The sequence below is a fragment of the Heterocephalus glaber genome, unplaced genomic scaffold, assembly GCF_053883595.1.
Source record: "Heterocephalus glaber isolate CG9 unplaced genomic scaffold, H.glaber_assembly_v1.0 deba00001509, whole genome shotgun sequence".
Taxonomy (NCBI): Eukaryota; Metazoa; Chordata; class Mammalia; order Rodentia; family Bathyergidae; genus Heterocephalus; species Heterocephalus glaber.
This window is the reverse complement of record NW_028258325.1, coordinates 46020407-46037785: the sequence shown is the minus strand read 5'-3', so window position 1 is coordinate 46037785 and position 17379 is coordinate 46020407. Positions and strand designations below refer to the sequence as shown.

Genomic DNA, 17379 nt, shown 5'->3' with positions numbered 1-17379 from the left:
GAATTTACTTCCTTCTGCAGCTCATGATGACTGTGACCTGGCACTTGAGAACAGACTGTAACAGAGACCACAGCTGAGTTACTCTGAAGGCTTCTGCCCAGGACAGGTGACTGTGCTCCTTTTTGGTTCCGGCCAGATGAAATTAAATTTTACCTTCAGTTTTGCTGGCAAACATAACACAGTCACTTTGAGCAGGGTCTTCTCACCCCCTTCTCAAAAGCAGCTGGCCAAAGATGCAGGGACACTGGTGTTAGTGGCTCTCAGTAGACAGCAGGACCTGAATAGTGATACTTTCCTCCCTGTCCTTCTCTAAGGCCCCCAACCTGACAGCAGGGTACTTCAGGAATGATCTGAGCCAGGAGATGCATGTTCCAGTCTTGGACAGATAAGAACACCATATTGTAAAGTTGAAAAAAAAAAAGGATGTAAATCATTTCCTTCCTTTCTTCTCTGCCTCCAGAGTGGGAGTAGAGAAAGTCTGCTCTTCCATCTCCTGCCTTCCCCAGCCTCTTACCCAGTGGAACTTCTGGGAAGAGGTATGGAGAGATGGCAGAAAATAGTGAGGTAGACTTTTTGGAGATGGAGAGGGATCTGAAGAAAGGGAGAGGGGAAGAGAGTCGAAATGATTAAGATGCAATATGTGTATGTACCAATTCCCCAAAACAAATGTAATTACTGTGTATTGCAAAACAAATGATGTATGTGTAAAAGATCTAAAAGCTGTGCATTTGGAGCTATAAAGGTGAAAAATCTAAAGCTATCAGCACGTGTAAACACCTCCTCAGATGCTTTACTGGCTGGAAAGAGTCGGGCTCAAAGGTGAAAACTTACCACCCTCAGATCTTATTGTTTTCTACTATTCTTTTGCACAGAAAACATTCCTTAGGTAAGCTACAGGTTTTAGTAATCTGTAGGCTTACTGCTAATATTAATTTCTATTTCTTTTGGCTGGTAAACTTCAGAAGCAAATGATCTATACCTGTTAGTGCCATCATCTCAGCACAGTTCTGTCCTTAGCCCAACTCACTCCTGAACTGACCATCCACTCATATTGCACTTTCGAAAGCCACCAAAAACCTGAATTCCAAAAAAAAGCCTTGCTCAATTCACATCTGTCTTGACACCCATCCCCATCTCCTGCCTAGAGCCCCCTCATGTAAGATGCTGACAACTGGACGGTGCTACTTGAACTTGGCTTTTAGTTTTCTTGGCACCATGTCTTCTCAGTTCCTTTTAACCTTTCTCATACTCTTTTTCTCCTCAATTGTTAAATCTTCAAAGAAAAGCAAATATTTCTTCCTCACCAGCTGTAATGATAATACAGTCATTTTTAAGACTTTGTCATTCATGCTCTGTCATTCTCTATGCTGTTAGTTATTTGTGATGTTGGCATCAGAAAGTTCTTCCCTTACAGAGGGTGGTGGAGGATGAGGAGGAAGGAAAAAAGGGGGGCTTTTTGTTCTACAGCTCACTGAAAGTACAAACAGAACCTGAGCATCATAACCTAAACTCATTCAATTCTTTTTGGTAAAGTAGCTCACCAGATGAATACCTCTGCTGGATGTTTGAATTGCAAATGGGTAAGGTGATCTGCTTCTTTATTTTCAACTTCACAAAGGCAACTGTTCACAAGCACATCTTAGGAAACAACTGCATCTCCCTGATACTTGGCTGGAGAATAAATGGCTATTAATCTCCTATATTCTTTTTTTTTTGGTACCGGGGATCGAACTCAGGTCCTTGCTCTTGCGCAGCAGGTGGTGAAACCACTGAGCTAAATCCCCAGCCCAATCTCCTATATTCTTAAAGTAAAATGTAGGGTTCAGGTATGGCTGGAAGGGGGTCCTGAACCTGCTCACCAGGGGTGGAGGCGGGGTTTGAACAGACTGTCAATGATCCTTTCCTCTTGACATCACTGTTTCCTGAGTTAATCTCAAGGACCCAAGGTTCCTGATCAGATAATAAAAATTATTTACACTTTGGATATAATGCTAAAACCATGCTCCCCAATACTGTAGCCTTCTAGAGGGCTCTTCTGAGTTTCCATTCTCCTCTTTTCATTCTCCCATCTCTTTCCATCTTGTATTGTAAGTACTTTGAATCCACTCAGCTCTGCCTCCTTTGCTGAGATTTGAGAATACAGAAAAGAATCATCCCTGGTTCAGCTACAAAGAAACAACTCATTCCCTATTTGTTCTCTAGCAGTGGGAACAGACCATGCCCTGGCCCCGAAAGAGTAAAGCCTCAACACTGTCTGTCATCCACATAGGTAGTCTGTAACCTAGAAGAAGATGTGACTTACTTTATAGGTTGGGTTGTGAAGGCAGCTGCTGAAATGCTGATGGCCTTTCCTATGGTCACCATGTGCTAAATGGTCCTGGGCCTCCCATGCTAGCTCTCACATTCACACACCCCAAACATCGTGGCAGCAGAAGAAAGAGATCCTTCAACCATCTTTCCCTGTTCCTGAATCCCTTTGATCTAAAGGTAAGCAGGGAAGAATGGTTCCAGTTTCTTCAGTATCTTTCCTTTGTACATACAACCACATATAAATATATAAAGTATCCCCAACCCTTCCTCCCCTTTTTCTTCTCAATATAAAAGTCAGACATAGATCCAGTGATCCTACTTCTGGGTATCTACCCAAAGGCTTTAAAATCTGTATGTTTAAGAGTTATCAGCACTTTTATGTTTAATGCAGTGTTATTCCCAATAACCACATTATGAATGAACCTATGTGTTCATCAACAGATAAATGCACAAAGGAAATGTGATAGAGTGGCCACAGTGGCACATGCCTGTAATCCAAGCTGCTCAGGAGGCTGAGGCAGGAGGACTCGAGTTCAAGGCCAGCCTGGGCAACTTAGCAAGACTCTGTTTCAAAATAATAAGTAAAGAGGCCTGGAGATATAGCTCAGTGGTAGAGTCCTTGCCTAGCTTACACAAAGCTCTGGGTTCACTCTCCAAGCCAAAAAGAAGAGGGGGACAGAGGATGTAGCTCAGTGGTTAGAGTACCCTGTGATGGGTCCCTAGTTTTGACAAAAAGAATTGAGAAGATGGTACACACACACACACACACACACACACACACACACACACAAGAATACTATTCAGCCTCAAATAATGAGGGAAATCCTGCCATGTCCAACAACATGCAAGAACGTGGAGGACATTATGCTAAGTTAAATACCCAGGGATAGACAGACAAATATTGTATGTGCAATCTAAAACAAGCAAACTCAGAGAAGCAGAGAATAGGATGGTGGTTTCCAGAACCTAGGGAGTGAGGGGATAATGGTCAAAAGGGACAACATTTCAGTTAAATGAGAATACATGTGTCTAAGGTGAGTGATATGTTAATTAACTTGACTCAATCATTCCATGTTACATGCACATATCAGAGTTATCATTTTATACCCACAAATTATAATTTGTCAATATTCAATTTTTAAAAAGAATACCATTCATAGTAGCATCAAGAAAAATTTAAAGATTAGAAATTAATCTAACCAAGAAAATGAAAGACCTCTACAATGAGAACTACATACTCAAAAGAAGATTGAAGAGGACCTCACAATATGGAAAGACATCCCCTATTCCTGGAAAGGCAGAACCAATATTGTCAAAGTGGCCAACTTCCAGAACTGATATACAGATTTAATGCCAACCCAATCAAAATACCAATAGCATTCCTCACAGAACTAGAGCAAAAAAATCCTGGATAACAAAAGCAAAGCAGGAAGCATCACAATCCCAGATTTCAAGTTATATTACAAAGCTACAGTGATAAAAACAGCATGGTATTGACACAAAAACAGACATGTGGATCAATGGATTAGAATAGGAGATGCAGAAGCAAAGTCAGGCACATCCAGTTAATCTCATCTCTGACAAAGGAACCAAAAACATACATTGGAAGAAAGATACCCTCTTTAATAAATGGCGCTGGGAAAACTGGCTATCCACATGCAGAAGACTGAATTTAGACCTATATGTCTCACCATTACTAAACTAAAATCAAAATGGATCAAAGATCTAAATGTTAAAACAAAAAACACCAAATCTGCTGGAAGATAAAATAGGCAAAACTCTTAAAGACACAGATGTAGACAAAGACTTTCTTAACAGAACCCCAGTTGCACAAGAAATAATACTAAGAAGCAACAAATGGGATCATATCAAATTTAAAAGTTTCTTCACAGCAAAGGAAATAGCCAATAGAGTGAAGAGACAACCTACAGAACAACAAAAAAAAATTGGAAACTATTCTTTTTTTCTTCTTCTTTTATTGGTACATTTTAGGTATACAATACATTTACATTTATCATTAGGTTCTTGTACCTGTACATGATGTATCTTGGTTCTTATCTTTTCCCCATTCCCTGTCCTGCCTTAACCCCCTCCACCCTTCCCTATTTACCAAGACTTTGTTTCCATTTTTTTCTTTTCTCATAATTTTTCCTTTCCCTTCTCTCCTTTCCCTTTCCCCTCCCACTTCCCCTACCCCTTTGGATCTTTTCTTCCTATTTTAAATTTTCAATTATTCATTTTAATCATTTTAATCCTTTTTTGTACTTCCAGTGTCTCACACTAGAGAAACTATTTGGTATTTACACGTGTGCCCTATTTATTTCACTTAAGAGTATGGCCTCAATATGCATCCATTTAGCTATAAATGTCTCTAGTATATTGTTCTTTATGGCTGAGTAGTACTCCACTATATAAAAAAACCCATATCTTTATCCAGTTTCCAGTTGATGGGCACTTGGGCTGTTTCCAAGTTTTAGCTATTAGAAACTGTGCCGCTATAAACATGGGTGTACATATATAGCTGTGGTATGATCCTTTTAATTCTTTTGGGAAGATACCCAGCAGGGGAATAGCTGGGTCAAATGGGACCTCTAGTCCTAGTTCTACACCATTTATTAAATAGGCTATCTTTCCTCCAATGAGGGTGGTTGGCTTTGTCAAAGATGAGGTGGCTGAGTATGTCTGGAGTTGTTTCTGCACCTTGTAATCTATTCCACTGATCCTTGGGTCTGTTTCTTTCCCAGTACCATGCTGTTTTTATCACAGTAGCTTTGTAGTATAGTTTCAAGTTGGCTATTATGATACCCCCTTGGCAGCTATTCTTTAGACAGAGGACTAATATCTAGAATATATAAAGAATTTTTAAAACTTAGACCCCCCCCAATGAAATTTTAAAATGCCGAATCAAAAAATGGGCAACTAAAAATGAATAGGCTCTTCTCAGAAGAAGGACAAATAGCCAATACACACTTGAAAAAATGTTGAACATCTCTGGCTATTAGAAAAATGCAAATTAAAACAACAGCAAGATTCCATCTTACCCCCGAAAGAATGGCTGTCATCAAGAAATCAAACAATAACAAATGCTGGTGAAGCTGTGGGGCAAAAGAACACTTCTACATTGTTGGTGGGAATGTAAACTAGTATAACCACAATGAAAATCAGTATGCAGATTCTTCAAAAAGCTAAAAATTTAAATTCCATTTGACCCAGCTATTCCCCTTCTAGGTATCTTCCCTAAAGAATTAAAGACATCATATTACAATGATACATGCATATCCATGTGTATAGCGCATAATTTATAAACACCAAATCTTGCAAGCAGCCTGTATATCCATCAACAGATGAATGGATAAAGTATGTCATTTATACAGAATGAAGTACTACTCTGCTACAAAGAAGGATAAACTTGAGTTATTTATAGGAAAATGGATGCACCTTGAGACCATAATGTTAAGTGAAATATATCAGATGCACAACCTTAAATATTACATGATTTCTCTGATATGAAAAACACAAAATCTAAATAAAGAGCAATAAAAAAGACAGAAAGTAGCAAATAGGGAAATTGATCTTTTTCAAATGGGAAGAGGAGCCAGAGGAGAGGGGAGAGTGGGGAATGAAAAAATAATTAAGATGTGCTATGTACATGTACCAACTTCCCACAAGGAACATAATCATTATGCACTACAAAAATATACTAATAAGCCAGGCGTTGTGGTGCACACCTGTAATCCCAGCACTTGGGAGGCTGCAACAGGAGGATTGCCATGAATTCAAGGCCAGCCTTGGCTACATAGTGAGTTTAAGACCAGCCTGAATTATATAGCAAGACCCTGCCTCAAAAAAAGTACTAATAAAAAAAATAAAAATTGAAAAAAATTTTTTAACAGTTATTGTCCCACACATTTCTACTTTCCCTCTTAGAGATCATTATGTACCATCTAGATCTTCCATATTTTAAAAATAATCTATGGATATAACATAACTGACTGTTAAAAAATTAAAATAATTTACAAATTTACTGACAATTTCATAAATTGTATAATTAAATTTTAAATTTCCTTTTTTAACATTGTAGAAACAGTAAATAACAACCAGAAAAATCTAAAAGTTATAAAAAAAAATCCCACTAATAGTATAGTTCTTTCAACATAGTGTTCTTAGAGTCAGGTTGATAGACCACTCATCCCGAAATCACCTATGGTGCCAGTCAAGACAAACTGGGCACTGTCCCTTACTTACATAACCATGATTTCTAAGTTTGTGGCTGTAGTACCACAAGATCTGTAGCCAAAGGCTGAAAACTGTTTTTAAAGGCCTTTTTCTCTGAAAAAAAATTTTCATGATATTTTACAAGCAATTTTGCATTTCCACTTTTTTATCATTTTAATTGCCTGCATCATACTCTGTTGAGTGAATATTTCTTAATTTTCTTATCTGTTCATCTGTTTTTGGATATTTAGGATCTTTCCATTATATGTACTTCTAAAAATATCACCTATGGTGGTTAAGCTAAATTGTGTCACCTTGATGGCTTGGGAGCCACCCAGGGGATTGATGGAGCACACTCCTGGGTATATCTGGGTGGGTTATGCAGGTGTGCCTCATGGTACTCAATCAGGTTCCTCACCTCTTCCTCTCTAACACAGTTCTCCTGCTCACTTTGCAACTTCTTTGAATTGAACATCTTTGTTCTTCTACACCCTATTGCCATTGCTTCTCGGCCTTTTGGCTAACATCAAGTGTACACCCTATTCCCATGATGCTTCTGCCCGAGAGCCAGCCAACCATGGACTGAATCCCCTTAAACTATGAGCCAAAGTAAACCTCTTCTCCTTTAAGTAGTGAGTACCAGCTATTATGTCCCAGCAACAGGAAAGCTGACCGATATACCACCACAAAAATATCTTTGGCGCACATAGCTTTTTGCATATTTTGGATTACTTTCTAAAGATAATGTTATATAACTGGAAAATATAGGTTAAAAGGAATAAATATGGTTAAGGCTCAGAATGCAAACTGCTTCCAAACTACATTAATTTCCATTTCCATTAGCAATGCATTAATCATTATTGTCTCCATTTGAATGTTTTGCTTGCTAATTTAATAGATAAAATATTAAATCTCACTCCTTTTGCCTTTGTAAAATAAACATTTTTCTATGTATTTGTTAATTAGTATTTCTTTTGATAAATTATCTATTAATGTTATTTGACCTTTTATCTCATGAGGTAATTTCTATGTAAATGAGATAGCTTTAATTTACCTTAACATTATTTCCTAAGGCATCGAGCTCCAGGATTCTTGAACCCTGTAAGGGCTGTGTGGTCTTGCTGCTCTCTGTCTACTGCTCAGAGTGGCTGTGCAGCAGAGTGTGCACTTGGCAGCAGGTCATCCAGGTTCAAGCCCAGGTTGCTTCTTACTGGGTCCCTGGGCAAATGACTTAACTCAGGGCTTCCATTTTTATACCTTTAAGTGAGCATGATAATGATTATTATCAACAATCAGTGGTGTTCTGGATGAAACAAGACAGCGCACCTGGCACCTGGCACACAGTAAGTGCTCAGGAAATGTGAGCTGTTCACCATCCTGTGAAAGATGGGCTCTAGGAGAATGGGATCTCTGTGTTGTCTACTGCAGTGTCAGTGCTTGGCAGGAAGGAGACTCTCAGCAGATATGCTTTAAATGAGTAGGCCTAGAAACATTAAGGAAATTAGTAACATAATCATTAACATGTCTGCAACTTGGACCCTTCATTTCTTCACAGGTGAGACACAGGTGAGACTGAATATGGCAGAAAACTATGTGATTCACATCCACTTCCTTTACACAGGGAATCAAGAGCTTCTCAGGAGTTTAAGAATGGCCAGGGTGGCTGTCTGGGTCAGAGGCTTCCAAATGCATAAGTTACTTATCTTTTCTCACACTTATCTCAGAGCTCAGGCCTGTGCAAGGTTCTCCCTGCCTTCTCCTGTGAGAGTAAACACTAGCAGTACTCTGATCCAACCTGCACTCAGAATTTAACCAATTTGTAGGAACCTTGTAGACCTAGTCTCCCTTTATGTTTGCCTGAGAAACTCTCTAGAACAGTTCTGATTAGGCTTAATGTGGTGTAATTTATATGCAGTAAGATTCATCCTTGGTGAGCACACAGTTTGGACACAGGTAAAGTCAGGGACCCACAGCACAATTAAGGCTCAGGGAATTTCCATAACTCCCAGAAGCCCACTCACCCCTCAATCTCTCCTCTCATTCCCAGTCTCTACACTGATTTCTTTTCTGTTTTGTTTGTTTGTTTGTTTTTGGGTTTTGCGGTTGTTTATTTTGTACCACAGATCGAACTCAGGACCTTGCGAGGCAGGCGGTGGCACCACTGAGCTAAATCCCCAGCCCCCTACTCTGATTTCTATCACTAAGTTTTCTCCTTCCCAAATGTCATTAAAAGGAATCACACATCATGCTAAGTAAAATAAGCCAGATTCAAAAAGTTAAATATCACATATTTTCTTTTATGTGAGAAAGCTTAAATATAATAAATGAATAAAGCAAAAGAGAGATGATAGGAAATGAGAGGATAGGCTTTTGGAAATGGGAAGAGTACCGGAGAAGGGGGGAGAAAAGAAAGGGGGTAAAGAGATTGAAAATGAGCAAGATGTCCTATGCTTGTACCAATTCCCCAAAACAAACATCAGTATTTGGTAATACAAACACACACACATACACACACAGACGGAATCACACAATGTGCATGGCATCTTTCACTCTGCATAATGCTTTTCAGATTCAACCACATTAGGCTGCATGTGTCAGTAGTTCACTCCTTTTTAATTCTGAATGCATACTTTTTTGAGTAATTTAAAAATTATCCTCTTATCCCTCTCAAATAAATATCTGACTCTTCTTGCCTATTTCTACAGTAGCCTGTGAAACATACACAAGAAATTTTATAACTCACAAAATCTAAACAGGAAGATACCGTGCATTTGTAACCTGTGGAAGTATACATTGAATGTTCCCAAATATACTGAGTTTTTTTCTTTTCTGAATTTTAAAAGCTATTTCATCCCATTAGAAAACTTAAGGTAACATAAATTTTTAATCAACTTCATAAAAATAAAGGACAGCAATCAAACTCAGTCAAATGTACTAGTTTATTAACATACGAGGACTCCTAGGATTGAGCATGTAGCTCAGTGATAGTGTGCGTGCTGATATGTTTAAGGCCTTGGGTTTGATCCCTGGCACCAAAAGCAAAAAACAAACAAACAGGCATAGAGGCACATGCCTGTAATCCCAGATACTTAGGAGATTGAGGTAGGAGGACTGTAAGTTCAACTACAGCTTGGAAAATTGACCAAAAAATTTACTAAAAAAAAAATTTTTTTAAAGGGCTAGGGATGTAGCTCAGGACTCCCTGGGCTCAATCCCTAGTAACACACACACGCACACACGCACATGCGCACACACACACACACACACACACACACACAAAACAACAACAAAACATCCAACCAAAAACATATGGGGGGGGTCTCCAAAATGAACAAAGGGCAGATTATTTTATTTTATTTGATCTCATTTTATTTTTCAACGTCTTAAATTTTTTTTTTCTTTTTTTTTCTTCCAGTATTGAGGATTGAACTCAGGACCTTGAGCTTGACAGGCAGGCACGGCACCACTGAGCTACATCCTCAGCCCTTCTTTAAAATTTTGTAAGTGTTCACATCATAATTTCACATACTAATGCAGTATTAGATTGATTTATTTACCCATCTCCTGTGGGACTACTAACATCAATTTAACATTAAGAAATAATATTTAGTTGAGTGAATCAAAATGCTGTACATAAAAGATCTCATTAATCTTCCATGACAACCATGTCGTGGGAAGAAAAATATTATTTATCAACATTTAGAGCTTTAAAATTTAATCACTGTCATAAGTTGAATATTTTACTCAAAGTCACATGATCTCATTTTGGAGTTTAGAGAAAGCAAAGACTCAGTTTCTTCATCTACCTCACACAGAGAGATGAGCTCACCAGGCCTCTCCTGAAGCCAAAATAGCATATCAACACAGGAGTAAAGTCTATATGCCCACTGGTCAAATCTTGCTCACAACCTGTTTTTATAAATAAAGTTTTATTGAAAGACAGCTATAGCAATTCATTATAGTATTGCCTATACCACTTTTACTCTACAACAGTAGAGTTGAGTACCCATATCAGGAACCATCTGGCCCAAAAGACTAAAACATGTGTTACTTGGCCCATTATGGAAAAAGTTTGTCAATCCCGGTCTGTAAGGAAAAGACTCCTAGCAAGATCAACAAATTAAACAGAACTTTGGCTGATTATTTCTAAATTATCAACTATTACTAGATTTTAAACTCCTTGATGGGTAAGGTCTTGAATTTCTCATCTTTGTTGTTCCCCCTACTATAAAAGCACAGTACCTTGGCCACAGCAATCTTTACTAAACATGTCTTCAATGGAAGGAAAAGTTATATTAACTGGGCCTGGGGCAATAATTTATCTGTATTAGCCCAGTTGCTTAACTACCTACCTAATTCCAGAGCAAGAATTACAAGGGTAAGATTCAAATGATTCAATTTAAAAATCCAGACTTAAAGATAAATTCTACCCACCTCTGATACAAAATTGTGCTTTTCAACAAAGTGGTATTTGTGTTTTACCCGCCCTGTCGTTAATATCAGCTAAAAGAATATATACACAGTAGGATGCCAAACCCAAAAATAAGTATTAATAGCTTAAAAAGGTAGAGACTTTATTTGCCAGAAATGTGAAGAGTCTGGTAGGTACATGTAACAAAATCATTCTCGGACCCAAATTACCTCAACTTGTGGTGTTTTTTTTTTTCTCATCCCCAAATGCTGAAAGAAAATAGAGTTGTTCTTTCCATAGTCCTCTCTAATTTTACATATTGCCTAAACATGTAAATTTATGCAAAACCAAAATGCTATTTTAATTCTTCCTGATAGAATCACTTTCATTGAGTGATCTTCTCATGCTGAGTTATCACTACAAATCCAAGGACATAGAACTAGTTATTATAACTATCAGGAATATTGGACATGCTTCAGTTAATTATTTTTTTGAAGACTTTTAACAGTATGTTTTTGAAGTTACAGATCTTCTTTAGGATGAACAATATTCTATAATTTTGTTACTACATCTGGAACCCTCAGCCTTTGTCTGGAATATTTCTATCTTCCTCTACACCTTCCTCTTGTGAAGAGGTTTGAGAAGGGAGCGAAGGGCTCAGTGGCAGTGAGTGTGTTTCACCTGTGCAAGGCATGTGGTGCAGTCTTTTACTTGGCACCCTCTGTGATCCATCAGGCAGAATCCATCTCTTGTAGAAGGGGAGATGAAGGTCTGTTCATATTAATAAGAACTTTATAAGTAATATGCTTTAAAACACAGTAAAACAGTATAAAACCTTTCCCTAGTCAAAAGGTAGCATAAGATATGGGAGTGACTTAGGCTACTTCTGGTAAGCCTGCTTGTACTAAATATGTACTGATTTTTATAAGAGAAAAATTTGAGTGAAAGTTTTTTGTTGTGGTTGTGTTTTTGTTCTGCAGTCTTAAGAACTGCACCTGGGCCTTTGCACTGAGCTACAGCCCCGGCCCTTTTTGATTATTTATTTAGGACAGGGTTTCACTAAATCAGTAAGTTGCTTAGGCTAGGCTCAAATTTCCATCCCCTTCGTAGTCTCCCAGCATGCTGGGATTTCAGGCGTGCACCATATCCTTTGTGAAAGTTATTCTTAACATCTCAATGCTTTTCAGGGATAAGGCCTTTGGTGCTGTGTACCATATGTGGTCAGGAGAGGTTACTGGTGTTGGGACTGATGACCACAGCACTGGGACAGCACAACTGTGTGCAGAAAGATTTGTACAGTTTTCCTAGAGAATCTCTCTCAAGAAAGAGGTAAAACTCTATGAGAGTACAGGACCGCAGTCAGAGCTGGAGTCCTTCCCAATACAATAATCCCTTTTCTTCTTTTGCATGAATAACTTTATTAACAGGTGATTCTTCAGGTGATTCCAGAGGGATGAAATGTCATTCATTACAACACTGTGAAGTCAAAACCGCCATGACATAACATACAACTCACAACTGCTTCTGCACAGGGGAGCTGGGAGTGTTCCATGGGGACAAAGGGCTTTGTGGGATGTGAAGAGTCTAATTTTTGCCAGGTGGAAAGCAAGAAAGAAGCAAAGAGCACTTAAAGACTCAGGGGAGCAAGTGTGTGCGCTTGTGTTTCTCTGGAGTCACACAGCAATTGTGAAAAAGAAGTTGTGCGCTAAGATCTGTCCACAAATAGTTCTCTCCTTCTTCAGTATAGAGATCTAGGATTCAGCCAGATCCTTCCAGAGCTGACTGATGGCAGGGACAGCTCAGTGACATCAACCTGATGGCTGTGGTCCTTGCCGTCACCTTGTGACACACATGCTGCTCTCTGCCTGCTGACATAGATGACAGCCAGTCATTTCCCCCTAAAGCAAACATCAGGTGGACCATTTGTGGGCCTTACATAGAGATTTATCATCTTCTCCAAAATACTCATAAAATAGTTTCCAATTGAGTGGAAAAGGGTATGACTCCTCAAAAATGTCATTTTTTTAGATTAACAGGCAGAACACAAACAAGGTCTGCCCTTACCCAAGAAGGCTCAGACTTACTGGATGGCCTGCATTCTTTATTTTGGGAGAGTTAAAAAAATTATTTACAGAACTTCTAATAAAGGCCAAGAAACTTTCAAGTAAAAAGCACTATTTCAACAAACTGAAATTAGACAAAACAGCCAGCTCATTTTCAGAAAGTTAACCTGCATGATCCGGACATTTTAAAGAACATTATACAGTGGGAACCACAGACACAATATAGAGAAACAGGGCATTTGGTGTTCCTGCTTGAGTTGCGGCAAAGAGATTTTGGCCACTAAGTGTCAGGAATGAAATTCAGAGGCCTCCAAATGAGTGGTTGTTTTAAGATTATAAGAACGCATGCATACATGTGTATTTATTCACAATTTGCCTCATCCCATAGAGACTGGGGTAGATTTTAGCAAGAACACATTTAATCAAATAACAGTGAAAGATTAGTAAAATTTAAAATATGAGCAGAGAAAATATAACAGAGTAAAACTTCAAGATCACTGAAATACATATCACAACTGGATTTCAAGTTGACTCTGGGGCTCTAGACAGTCAAAATGAAAAGTGAAGCATAATTAGTCACATTGTTCTCCTAAGCAGAAAAGAGGAGGCAAATAATACCTCATAAAAGCAAAGTTATCCTAGCCCTGAATATGAAAAGAAAATTCTCAAATGGCACATTCTTTGGACAACACTGAGTTGAGATAGTAGGCACTGAAAACACCTACAATAAATGCAGTAACTCAGTCCATATTCTTTTCTATGGTATCATCCTTGTTTAAATACATGCATACAGCACCACCATGAACTGTTGAACCTCTGCCATGTGCCACTCTGCCTTGGAGCCAGCTGATTATGGACTGAAACCTCTACAAACTAACTCAACAAAAATCCAGTGGAAGGCTTTTCAGCAGGTTTAATAGATGACAATGATCTCTACCGGTGGGAAGTCCTTATTATTGGCCCTCCTGATACACTTTATGAAGGTGGTGTTTTTAAGGCTCATCTCACTTTCCCAAAAGATTATCCCCTCCGGCCTCCTAAAATGAAATTCATTACAGAAATCTGGCATCTCAATGTTGATAAAAATGGTGATGTTTGCATTTCTATTCTTCATGAACCTGGTGAGGATAAATATGGTTATGAAAAACTAGAGGAACGCTGGCTCCCTATCCACACTGTGGAAACCATCATGATTAGTGTCATTTCGATGCTGGCGGACCCTAATGGTGACTCACCTGCTAATGTGGATGCTGCGAAAGAATGGAGGGAAGACAGAAATGGAGAATTTAAAAGGAAAGCTGCCTGCTGTGTAAGAAAAAGCCAAGAAACTGCTTTTGAGTGACATTTATTCAGCAGCTAGAAATTTCACTTATTTCAGGGTCTCCAATTGAGAAACATGGCACTGTTTTCCTGCACTCTACCCACCTATTGCTGGACTTCTGTTGTAACAAGTTGGCAAACACTGGCTGGAACCGGGCTGCAATAAAACATGCCAGTCATCAAATGCTGACAAGAGCCTAACAAGTGCCAACTTTCAGATGATTACGCATTTTGAATTCTAATGAACTGTTTTAACCTTCAGGAAGAATTGTAAAGACCTGTACATAGCACAACATGATCCGGATAATATATATACTGTTTATGTACATCCACATACACACCTTGTACCAAATAATGCTTTCTTGTAGTAGAATAAGAATCGTGTAAATTCTAAAAGATTTTAGCAGGTTTTCTTTCCTCATTCATTGTTTATCAGTTTTAAAAGACTCCTTAAAGCATGTCAGATGAAAAGCAATTAGGATTAAAAGTTTCCATTTAATTTCCTTTGAACCATTAAGGCTTCATTAAACTCCTTCCACTTACAAAACTTTTCTATTTTCTTTGTTTTGACACACTCCCTTTTGCTTTTGTCTCTTCTATCTGCCAGAAAGTTCTTAAATCATTTAGTTCAAATACTGAAATAGTTAATGAGGAGTTACTTGATTTTTAATGATAACGCCAGAGGAGTGGTCATCACTAGGTGCTTTGTCCTTTTTGTATTCTAGTTGCACCCTTGGAATGGATGTAGCAATAACATTTTTTGGCCATTGAGAGCTCTTGATCCCAGTCATTATCCCGGAGAAATGAAAAAAAAACTGTTGGTTCTAAATTCAGCTTACTGAAATTTACCCCAAACAATACCAAATTCTTGTTTGGTTTTATTTTTGCCCTCAATTGCCCAATATTAAGGGTGGATAAATAAAGCATGCATAGCTACTGGCTTTTTACTTCTGGGTTTGCTATTAAAAATGCTATTTGCCCTCAAACCCTTCTTAGTCTTTCATATTTCTTTGCCTCTATTCTTCTACACTGCAGATTTTTCCTCACCCATTGTACAAAGAAATTGCGATGTATATTTTCATGTAATTTGATTTTGGAATTCTGTCACCTTATGTAATGAGTTCTTCCAAAATACAATTTTTTTCCAATAAAAATAAATAAATAAATACATGCATACACACGTCTATACATTCATGTATACATACATAAAGCAAAACAAAAGATCCAAATCCATGAAGGTGAATTTTAAGTAACTAAGGGGATTTTGCTCAGCAGTATTATTTGTCATCTGACTGACAGAGAAGTTCAGAAAAGAGTGGATGGGTGCCATCCCTTCCTGTCAGTCTCCCAAAGAGCCATTCACTCACTCCTTCATCCTTGAACCTCTCCTAGACGGTAAGAATCAAGTTAGATGTGTATTCAAAGATGTGAGATGTGGTCTCATTCTTAAAGACTTCAGGAGTTTAGCAAACTGTGATTTTCAAAGATTTTTTTCTCTTTGAGAAGGAGTCTTGCTGTGTTGCCCAGGCTACTCTTGAACTTGTGGGCTCAAGTGATCTTCCTGCCTCAGCTTTCTGAACAACTGGGGCTACTGACACACACCATTGCACCTTGCTTCAAAACTGTATTTTATCAGGGGGCTTATCCCCATGAATTTTTACTGCAACCCTTCACAGCAATTTGGAGGGGAAGAGATAAACATCATAGGGCTGAAACCAAGGACGTGACATACTCTGATTGCACTGGTAAAAGATGGTGGAAATGGCTAAATAGAGCGAGTGTGGGCATGGAGAGACCAATGAAAAGGCCATTGTAAAAGTCCAAGAAGGAGAAGAGGTAAGCAAAAAAAAAAAAAAAACTAGTGGGAAATGGAAAGACACGAGGCATATCTTGGAGGTCAAATGTATAAAAGATGCTGACAGACTGAAGCTATGGGGGTGAAGAGGAGCACAAGGAATAAGGGTTGATGTGTAGGCTCCTGGTCTACAAAAGGAGTGCCACAGTTTAGATCTAAAATGTCCCCCAAAAGCTCATGTGTTCAGAAGATAAGGTTTCGGAGGATGATTGTATTATGATGGCTCATTTGCTGGCATTATTGGGAGATGAAGAAAACAGGAGGCGGAGCCTAGCTGAAGACAGTAGATCATGGGGATGTGATTTCTGGGACTATATCTGGTCCCCAGCCCTTTCCTCTCTGGCTCTTTCATTTTGTCTCTGTTTCCTGGATGCCACAAAGTTAGCAGCTTCTTCTGCCATCCCTTCTGCCATGACGTTTCTGCCTTGTCACAGGTCTAAAAGCAATGGAGCCAGCTGACCATGGACTGAAATCTCTGAAACCATGAGCCAAAATAAGCCTTTTCTCCTGTAAGTTATTTATGTCAGGTATTTTGTCATAGGGGCAGAAAGCTGACTGACATAATGAAGGTGGAAATGGAGTTTAATGAAACAGAGATGATCAGGAAGGACTCCATTTAAAGGATGAAGCTGGGAAGCCCACCTATCTGGAACAAATAAAATCAAATCTAACGTGCCTGTGTCTGTAAGATATTTAACTGTAAATGACAGACAGGAAATTGGGTAGACAGAGATGGAATTCAGTGGAGAGCTCTGAGCAAGCAAAAAATGTGTAAGTTTTCCCTTACAGGTAAGGAGGGCATTCCCAAAGGAGGATGGCTTTTTACCAAAGTTGTTGCCAGAAAATAAGGAAGCATGATGAGCAAAATAGTGACATGTCAGAAACAAGAAGCCAGTGCTGGGGATGTAGCTCAGTGACACCGTTCCTGCCTTGTAAGCGCGAGGTCCTGAGTTCAATCCCCGGTACCAAACAAACAAACAAAACAAGAAGCCAGCTTCAAATGGCTCTCAATGGCCAATGGCCAAAAATGCTTGCTTAGGAAAGAAAGAAAGAAAGAAAGAAAGAGAGAGAGAGAGAAGGAAGGAAGGAAGGAAGGAAAGAGTAGTTGTACAGCAGAAAGCAGTCACTACCTTAATTAAGTGTTCAAAGTTATCATCAGTAATGGAAAGAATCAAAGTCCTCTGCCACCCAGCAGGATGCAAAGA

General features: G+C 38.7%; 1 protein-coding gene and 1 pseudogene across 3 annotated transcripts in view; one reads left to right on the top strand and one right to left on the bottom strand.

The window, feature by feature from the left end:
- The window catches only part of Cracd (capping protein inhibiting regulator of actin dynamics), a 279740-nt gene that overhangs the window by 158306 nt on the left and 104055 nt on the right, over positions 1-17379 (bottom strand). The window lies entirely within an intron of this gene.
- LOC110350226 (ubiquitin-conjugating enzyme E2 G1 pseudogene) lies at positions 13877-14784 on the top strand (annotated as a pseudogene).